Below are 10,291 nucleotides of genomic sequence, written 5' to 3'. Positions count from 1 at the left end.
CAAGAATCCAAGCCAAAAAAGTTCGATTAAATTTTGGTTACAAAGGTTCCTCCTTTCGAGACGAACTTAATTTAAACTTTATTTTGGCGAAGTAACTTGTTAATTAGGTCCATAATCATCATAAAATAAGTATTACATAACTAGAATGAACTATATTTGGCATTTGGCAAGAATCCAAGCCAAAAAAGTTCGGATTAAATTTTGGTCACAAAGGTTCCTCCTTTCGAGACGAACTTAATTTAAACTTTATTTTGGCGAAGTAACTTGTTAATTAGGTCCATAATCATCATAAAATTAGTATTACATAACTAGAATGAACTATGTTAGGCATTTGGCAAGAATCCAAGCCAAAAAAGTTCGGATTAAATTTTGGTCACAAAGGTTCCTCCTTTCGAGACGAACTTAATTTAAACTTTATTTTGGCGAAGTAACTTGTTAATTAGGTCCATAATCATCATAAAATTAGTATTACATAACTAGAATGAACTATCTTAGGCATTTGGCAAGAATCCAAACCAAAAAAGTTCGGATTAAATTTTGGTCACAAAGGTTCCTCCTTTCGAGACGAACTTAATTTAAACTTTATTTTGGGGAAGTAACTTGTTAATTAGGTCCATAATCATCATACAATGAGTAATACACAAATATAATGAACTATTGTTGGCATTTGGCAAGAATCCAAGCCAAAAAAGTTCGGATTAAATTTTGGTCACCAAGGTTCCTCCTTTTGAGACGAACTTAATTAAAACTTTATTTTGGAGAAGTAACTCGTTAATTAGGTCCATAATCATCATAAAATTAGTATTACATAACTAGAATGAACTATGTTAGGCATTTGGCAAGAATCCAAGCCAAAAAAGTTCAGATAAAATTTTGGTCACCAAGGTTCCTCCTTTTGAGACGAACTTAATTTAAACTTTATTTTGGAGAAGTAACTTGTTACTTAGGTCCATAATCATCATACAATGAGTAATACATAAATATAATGAACCATAGTTGGGATTTGAAAAGAATCCAAGCCAAAAAAGGAAGGATAAATTTTGTTCACCAAAGGTTCCTGCTTTGGAGACGAACTTAATTTTACCATTATTTTGGGGAAGTAACTTGTTAATTAGGTCCATAATCATCATAAAATTAGTATTACATAACTAGAATGAACTATCTTAGGCATTTGGCAAGAATCCAAACCAAAAAAGTTCGGATTAAATTTTGGTCACAAAGGTTCCTCCTTTCGAGACGAACTTAATTTAAACTTTATTTTGGGGAAGTAACTTGTTAATTAGGTCCATAATCATCATACAATGAGTAATACACAAATATAATGAACTATTGTTGGCATTTGGCAAGAATCCAAGCCAAAAAAGTTCGATTAAATTTTGGTTACAAAGGTTCCTCCTTTCGAGACGAACTTAATTTAAACTTTATTTTGGCGAAGTAACTTGTTAATTAGGTCCATAATCATCATAAAATAAGTATTACATAACTAGAATGAACTATATTTGGCATTTGGCAAGAATCCAAGCCAAAAAAGTTCGGATTAAATTTTGGTCACAAAGGTTCCTCCTTTCGAGACGGACTTAATTTAAACTTTATTTTGGCGAAGTAACTTGTTAATTAGGTCCATAATCATCATAAAATTAGTATTACATAAATAGAATGAACTATGTTAGGCATTTGGCAAGAATCCAAGCCAAAAAAGTTCGGATTAAATTTTGGTCACAAAGGTTCCTCCTTTCGAGACGAACTTAATTTAAACTTTATTTTGGCGAAGTAACTTGTTAATTAGGTCCATAATCATCATAAAATTAGTATTACATAACTAGAATGAACTATCTTAGGCATTTGGCAAGAATCCAAACCAAAAAAGTTCGGATTAAATTTTGGTCACAAAGGTTCCTCCTTTCGAGACGAACTTAATTTAAACTTTATTTTGGGGAAGTAACTTGTTAATTAGGTCCATAATCATCATACAATGAGTAATACACAAATATAATGAACTATTGTTGGCATTTGGCAAGAATCCAAGCCAAAAAAGTTCGGATTAAATTTTGGTCACCAAGGTTCCTCCTTTTGAGACGAACTTAATTAAAACTTTATTTTGGAGAAGTAACTCGTTAATTAGGTCCATAATCATCATAAAATTAGTATTACATAACTAGAATGAACTATGTTAGGCATTTGGCAAGAATCCAAGCCAAAAAAGTTCAGATAAAATTTTGGTCACCAAGGTTCCTCCTTTTGAGACGAACTTAATTTAAACTTTATTTTGGAGAAGTAACTTGTTACTTAGGTCCATAATCATCATACAATGAGTAATACATAAATATAATGAACCATAGTTGGGATTTGAAAAGAATCCAAGCCAAAAAAGGAAGGATAAATTTTGTTCACCAAAGGTTCCTGCTTTGGAGACGAACTTAATTTTACCATTATTTTGGGGAAGTAACTTGTTAATTAGGTCCATAATCATCATAAAATTAGTATTACATAACTAGAATGAACTATCTTAGGCATTTGGCAAGAATCCAAACCAAAAAAGTTCGGATTAAATTTTGGTCACAAAGGTTCCTCCTTTCGAGACGAACTTAATTTAAACTTTATTTTGGGGAAGTAACTTGTTAATTAGGTCCATAATCATCATACAATGAGTAATACACAAATATAATGAACTATTGTTGGCATTTGGCAAGAATCCAAGCCAAAAAAGTTCGGATTAAATTTTGGTCACCAAGGTTCCTCCTTTTGAGACGAACTTAATTAAAACTTTATTTTGGAGAAGTAACTCGTTAATTAGGTCCATAATCATCATAAAATTAGTATTACATAACTAGAATGAACTATGTTAGGCATTTGGCAAGAATCCAAGCCAAAAAAGTTCAGATAAAATTTTGGTCACCAAGGTTCCTCCTTTTGAGACGAACTTAATTTAAACTTTATTTTGGAGAAGTAACTTGTTACTTAGGTCCATAATCATCATACAATGAGTAATACATAAATATAATGAACCATAGTTGGGATTTGAAAAGAATCCAAGCCAAAAAAGGAAGGATAAATTTTGTTCACCAAACGTTCCTCCTTTGGAGACGAACTTAATTTAAACTTTATTTTGGGGAAGTAACTTGTTAATTAGGTCCATAATCATCATAAAATTAGTATTACATAACTAGAATGAACTATCTTAGGCATTTGGCAAGAATCCAAACCAAAAAAGTTCGGATTAAATTTTGGTCACCAAGGTTCCTCCTTTCGAGACGAACTTAATTTAAACTTTATTTTGGGGAAGTAACTTGTTAATTAGGTCCATAATCATCATACAATGAGTAATACACAAATATAATGAACTATTGTTGGCATTTGGCAAGAATCCAAGCCAAAAAAGTTCGGATTAAATTTTGGTCACCAAGGTTCCTCCTTTTGAGACGAACTTAATTAAAACTTTATTTTGGAGAAGTAACTCGTTAATTAGGTCCATAATCATCATAAAATTAGTATTACATAACTAGAATGAACTATGTTAGGCATTTGGCAAGAATCCAAGCCAAAAAAGTTCAGATAAAATTTTGGTCACCAAGGTTCCTCCTTTTGAGACGAACTTAATTTAAACTTTATTTTGGAGAAGTAACTTGTTACTTAGGTCCATAATCATCATACAATGAGTAATACATAAATATAATGAACCATAGTTGGGATTTGAAAAGAATCCAAGCCAAAAAAGGAAGGATAAATTTTGTTCACCAAAGGTTCCTGCTTTGGAGACGAACTTAATTTTACCATTATTTTGGGGAAGTAACTTGTTAATTAGGTCCATAATCATCATAAAATTAGTATTACATAACTAGAATGAACTATCTTAGGCATTTGGCAAGAATCCAAACCAAAAAAGTTCGGATTAAATTTTGGTCACAAAGGTTCCTCCTTTCGAGACGAACTTAATTTAAACTTTATTTTGGGGAAGTAACTTGTTAATTAGGTCCATAATCATCATACAATGAGTAATACACAAATATAATGAACTATTGTTGGCATTTGGCAAGAATCCAAGCCAAAAAAGTTCGGATTAAATTTTGGTCACCAAGGTTCCTCCTTTTGAGACGAACTTAATTAAAACTTTATTTTGGAGAAGTAACTCGTTAATTAGGTCCATAATCATCATAAAATTAGTATTACATAACTAGAATGAACTATGTTAGGCATTTGGCAAGAATCCAAGCCAAAAAAGTTCAGATAAAATTTTGGTCACCAAGGTTCCTCCTTTTGAGACGAACTTAATTTAAACTTTATTTTATAGAAGTAACTTGTTACTTAGGTCCATAATCATCATACAATGAGTAATACATAAATATAATGAACCATAGTTGGCATTTGAAAAGAATCCAAGCCAAAAAAGGAAGGATAAATTTTGTTCACCAAACGTTCCTCCTTTGGAGACGAACTTAATTTAAACTTTATTTTGGGGAAGTAACTTGTTAATTAGGTCCATAATCATCATAAAATTAGTATTACATAACTAGAATAAATTATTATAGGCATTTAGCAAGAATCCAAGCCAAAAAAGTTCGGATTAAATTTTGGTCACAAAGGTTCCTCCTTTCGAGACGAACTTAATTTAAACTTTATTTTGGGGAAGTAACTTGTTAATTAGGTCCATAATCATCATACAATGAGTAATACACAAATATAATGAACTATTGTTGGCATTTGGCAAGAATCCAAGCCAAAAAAGTTCGATTAAATTTTGGTTACAAAGGTTCCTCCTTTCGAGACGAACTTAATTTAAACTTTATTTTGGCGAAGTAACTTGTTAATTAGGTCCATAATCATCATAAAATAAGTATTACATAACTAGAATGAACTATATTTGGCATTTGGCAAGAATCCAAGCCAAAAAAGTTCGGATTAAATTTTGGTCACAAAGGTTCCTCCTTTCGAGACGAACTTAATTTAAACTTTATTTTGGCGAAGTAACTTGTTAATTAGGTCCATAATCATCATAAAATTAGTATTACATAACTAGAATGAACTATGTTAGGCATTTGGCAAGAATCCAAGCCAAAAAAGTTCGGATTAAATTTTGGTCACAAAGGTTCCTCCTTTCGAGACGAACTTAATTTAAACTTTATTTTGGCGAAGTAACTTGTTAATTAGGTCCATAATCATCATAAAATTAGTATTACATAACTAGAATGAACTATCTTAGGCATTTGGCAAGAATCCAAACCAAAAAAGTTCGGATTAAATTTTGGTCACAAAGGTTCCTCCTTTCGAGACGAACTTAATTTAAACTTTATTTTGGGGAAGTAACTTGTTAATTAGGTCCATAATCATCATACAATGAGTAATACACAAATATAATGAACTATTGTTGGCATTTGGCAAGAATCCAAGCCAAAAAAGTTCGGATTAAATTTTGGTCACCAAGGTTCCTCCTTTTGAGACGAACTTAATTAAAACTTTATTTTGGAGAAGTAACTCGTTAATTAGGTCCATAATCATCATAAAATTAGTATTACATAACTAGAATGAACTATGTTAGGCATTTGGCAAGAATCCAAGCCAAAAAAGTTCAGATAAAATTTTGGTCACCAAGGTTCCTCCTTTTGAGACGAACTTAATTTAAACTTTATTTTGGAGAAGTAACTTGTTACTTAGGTCCATAATCATCATACAATGAGTAATACATAAATATAATGAACCATAGTTGGGATTTGAAAAGAATCCAAGCCAAAAAAGGAAGGATAAATTTTGTTCACCAAAGGTTCCTGCTTTGGAGACGAACTTAATTTTACCATTATTTTGGGGAAGTAACTTGTTAATTAGGTCCATAATCATCATAAAATTAGTATTACATAACTAGAATGAACTATCTTAGGCATTTGGCAAGAATCCAAACCAAAAAAGTTCGGATTAAATTTTGGTCACAAAGGTTCCTCCTTTCGAGACGAACTTAATTTAAACTTTATTTTGGGGAAGTAACTTGTTAATTAGGTCCATAATCATCATACAATGAGTAATACACAAATATAATGAACTATTGTTGGCATTTGGCAAGAATCCAAGCCAAAAAAGTTCGATTAAATTTTGGTTACAAAGGTTCCTCCTTTCGAGACGAACTTAATTTAAACTTTATTTTGGCGAAGTAACTTGTTAATTAGGTCCATAATCATCATAAAATAAGTATTACATAACTAGAATGAACTATATTTGGCATTTGGCAAGAATCCAAGCCAAAAAAGTTCGGATTAAATTTTGGTCACAAAGGTTCCTCCTTTCGAGACGAACTTAATTTAAACTTTATTTTGGCGAAGTAACTTGTTAATTAGGTCCATAATCATCATAAAATTAGTATTACATAACTAGAATGAACTATGTTAGGCATTTGGCAAGAATCCAAGCCAAAAAAGTTCGGATTAAATTTTGGTCACAAAGGTTCCTCCTTTCGAGACGAACTTAATTTAAACTTTATTTTGGCGAAGTAACTTGTTAATTAGGTCCATAATCATCATAAAATTAGTATTACATAACTAGAATGAACTATCTTAGGCATTTGGCAAGAATCCAAACCAAAAAAGTTCGGATTAAATTTTGGTCACAAAGGTTCCTCCTTTCGAGACGAACTTAATTTAAACTTTATTTTGGGGAAGTAACTTGTTAATTAGGTCCATAATCATCATACAATGAGTAATACACAAATATAATGAACTATTGTTGGCATTTGGCAAGAATCCAAGCCAAAAAAGTTCGGATTAAATTTTGGTCACCAAGGTTCCTCCTTTTGAGACGAACTTAATTAAAACTTTATTTTGGAGAAGTAACTCGTTAATTAGGTCCATAATCATCATAAAATTAGTATTACATAACTAGAATGAACTATGTTAGGCATTTGGCAAGAATCCAAGCCAAAAAAGTTCAGATAAAATTTTGGTCACCAAGGTTCCTCCTTTTGAGACGAACTTAATTTAAACTTTATTTTGGAGAAGTAACTTGTTACTTAGGTCCATAATCATCATACAATGAGTAATACATAAATATAATGAACCATAGTTGGGATTTGAAAAGAATCCAAGCCAAAAAAGGAAGGATAAATTTTGTTCACCAAAGGTTCCTGCTTTGGAGACGAACTTAATTTTACCATTATTTTGGGGAAGTAACTTGTTAATTAGGTCCATAATCATCATAAAATTAGTATTACATAACTAGAATGAACTATCTTAGGCATTTGGCAAGAATCCAAACCAAAAAAGTTCGGATTAAATTTTGGTCACAAAGGTTCCTCCTTTCGAGACGAACTTAATTTAAACTTTATTTTGGGGAAGTAACTTGTTAATTAGGTCCATAATCATCATACAATGAGTAATACACAAATATAATGAACTATTGTTGGCATTTGGCAAGAATCCAAGCCAAAAAAGTTCGATTAAATTTTGGTTACAAAGGTTCCTCCTTTCGAGACGAACTTAATTTAAACTTTATTTTGGCGAAGTAACTTGTTAATTAGGTCCATAATCATCATAAAATAAGTATTACATAACTAGAATGAACTATATTTGGCATTTGGCAAGAATCCAAGCCAAAAAAGTTCGGATTAAATTTTGGTCACAAAGGTTCCTCCTTTCGAGACGAACTTAATTTAAACTTTATTTTGGCGAAGTAACTTGTTAATTAGGTCCATAATCATCATAAAATTAGTATTACATAACTAGAATGAACTATGTTAGGCATTTGGCAAGAATCCAAGCCAAAAAAGTTCGGATTAAATTTTGGTCACAAAGGTTCCTCCTTTCGAGACGAACTTAATTTAAACTTTATTTTGGCGAAGTAACTTGTTAATTAGGTCCATAATCATCATAAAATTAGTATTACATAACTAGAATGAACTATCTTAGGCATTTGGCAAGAATCCAAACCAAAAAAGTTCGGATTAAATTTTGGTCACAAAGGTTCCTCCTTTCGAGACGAACTTAATTTAAACTTTATTTTGGGGAAGTAACTTGTTAATTAGGTCCATAATCATCATACAATGAGTAATACACAAATATAATGAACTATTGTTGGCATTTGGCAAGAATCCAAGCCAAAAAAGTTCGGATTAAATTTTGGTCACCAAGGTTCCTCCTTTTGAGACGAACTTCATTAAAACTTTATTTTGGAGAAGTAACTCGTTAATTAGGTCCATAATCATCATAAAATTAGTATTACATAACTAGAATGAACTATGTTAGGCATTTGGCAAGAATCCAAGCCAAAAAAGTTCAGATAAAATTTTGGTCACCAAGGTTCCTCCTTTTGAGACGAACTTAATTTAAACTTTATTTTGGAGAAGTAACTTGTTACTTAGGTCCATAATCATCATACAATGAGTAATACATAAATATAATGAACCATAGTTGGGATTTGAAAAGAATCCAAGCCAAAAAAGGAAGGATAAATTTTGTTCACCAAAGGTTCCTGCTTTGGAGACGAACTTAATTTTACCATTATTTTGGGGAAGTAACTTGTTAATTAGGTCCATAATCATCATAAAATTAGTATTACATAACTAGAATGAACTATCTTAGGCATTTGGCAAGAATCCAAACCAAAAAAGTTCGGATTAAATTTTGGTCACAAAGGTTCCTCCTTTCGAGACGAACTTAATTTAAACTTTATTTTGGGGAAGTAACTTGTTAATTAGGTCCATAATCATCATACAATGAGTAATACACAAATATAATGAACTATTGTTGGCATTTGGCAAGAATCCAAGCCAAAAAAGTTCGGATTAAATTTTGGTCACCAAGGTTCCTCCTTTTGAGACGAACTTAATTAAAACTTTATTTTGGAGAAGTAACTCGTTAATTAGGTCCATAATCATCATAAAATTAGTATTACATAACTAGAATGAACTATGTTAGGCATTTGGCAAGAATCCAAGCCAAAAAAGTTCAGATAAAATTTTGGTCACCAAGGTTCCTCCTTTTGAGACGAACTTAATTTAAACTTTATTTTGGAGAAGTAACTTGTTACTTAGGTCCATAATCATCATACAATGAGTAATACATAAATATAATGAACCATAGTTGGGATTTGAAAAGAATCCAAGCCAAAAAAGGAAGGATAAATTTTGTTCACCAAAGGTTCCTGCTTTGGAGACGAACTTAATTTTACCATTATTTTGGGGAAGTAACTTGTTAATTAGGTCCATAATCATCATAAAATTAGTATTACATAACTAGAATGAACTATCTTAGGCATTTGGCAAGAATCCAAACCAAAAAAGTTCGGATTAAATTTTGGTCACAAAGGTTCCTCCTTTCGAGACGAACTTAATTTAAACTTTATTTTGGGGAAGTAACTTGTTAATTAGGTCCATAATCATCATACAATGAGTAATACACAAATATAATGAACTATTGTTGGCATTTGGCAAGAATCCAAGCCAAAAAAGTTCGATTAAATTTTGGTTACAAAGGTTCCTCCTTTCGAGACGAACTTAATTTAAACTTTATTTTGGCGAAGTAACTTGTTAATTAGGTCCATAATCATCATAAAATAAGTATTACATAACTAGAATGAACTATATTTGGCATTTGGCAAGAATCCAAGCCAAAAAAGTTCGGATTAAATTTTGGTCACAAAGGTTCCTCCTTTCGAGACGAACTTAATTTAAACTTTATTTTGGCGAAGTAACTTGTTAATTAGGTCCATAATCATCATAAAATTAGTATTACATAACTAGAATGAACTATGTTAGGCATTTGGCAAGAATCCAAGCCAAAAAAGTTCGGATTAAATTTTGGTCACAAAGGTTCCTCCTTTCGAGACGAACTTAATTTAAACTTTATTTTGGCGAAGTAACTTGTTAATTAGGTCCATAATCATCATAAAATTAGTATTACATAACTAGAATGAACTATCTTAGGCATTTGGCAAGAATCCAAACCAAAAAAGTTCGGATTAAATTTTGGTCACAAAGGTTCCTCCTTTCGAGACGAACTTAATTTAAACTTTATTTTGGGGAAGTAACTTGTTAATTAGGTCCATAATCATCATACAATGAGTAATACACAAATATAATGAACTATTGTTGGCATTTGGCAAGAATCCAAGCCAAAAAAGTTCGGATTAAATTTTGGTCACCAAGGTTCCTCCTTTTGAGACGAACTTCATTAAAACTTTATTTTGGAGAAGTAACTCGTTAATTAGGTCCATAATCATCATAAAATTAGTATTACATAACTAGAATGAACTATGTTAGGCATTTGGCAAGAATCCAAGCCAAAAAAGTTCAGATAAAATTTTGGTCACCAAGGTT

The sequence above is a fragment of the Medicago sativa genome, chromosome 8 (genome assembly GCF_051527215.1).
Source record: "Medicago sativa cultivar Bolivia chromosome 8, Bolivia_mono, whole genome shotgun sequence".
In the NCBI taxonomy this organism is placed as follows: Eukaryota; Viridiplantae; Streptophyta; class Magnoliopsida; order Fabales; family Fabaceae; genus Medicago; species Medicago sativa.
Note: the sequence above shows the minus strand (reverse complement) of the source record.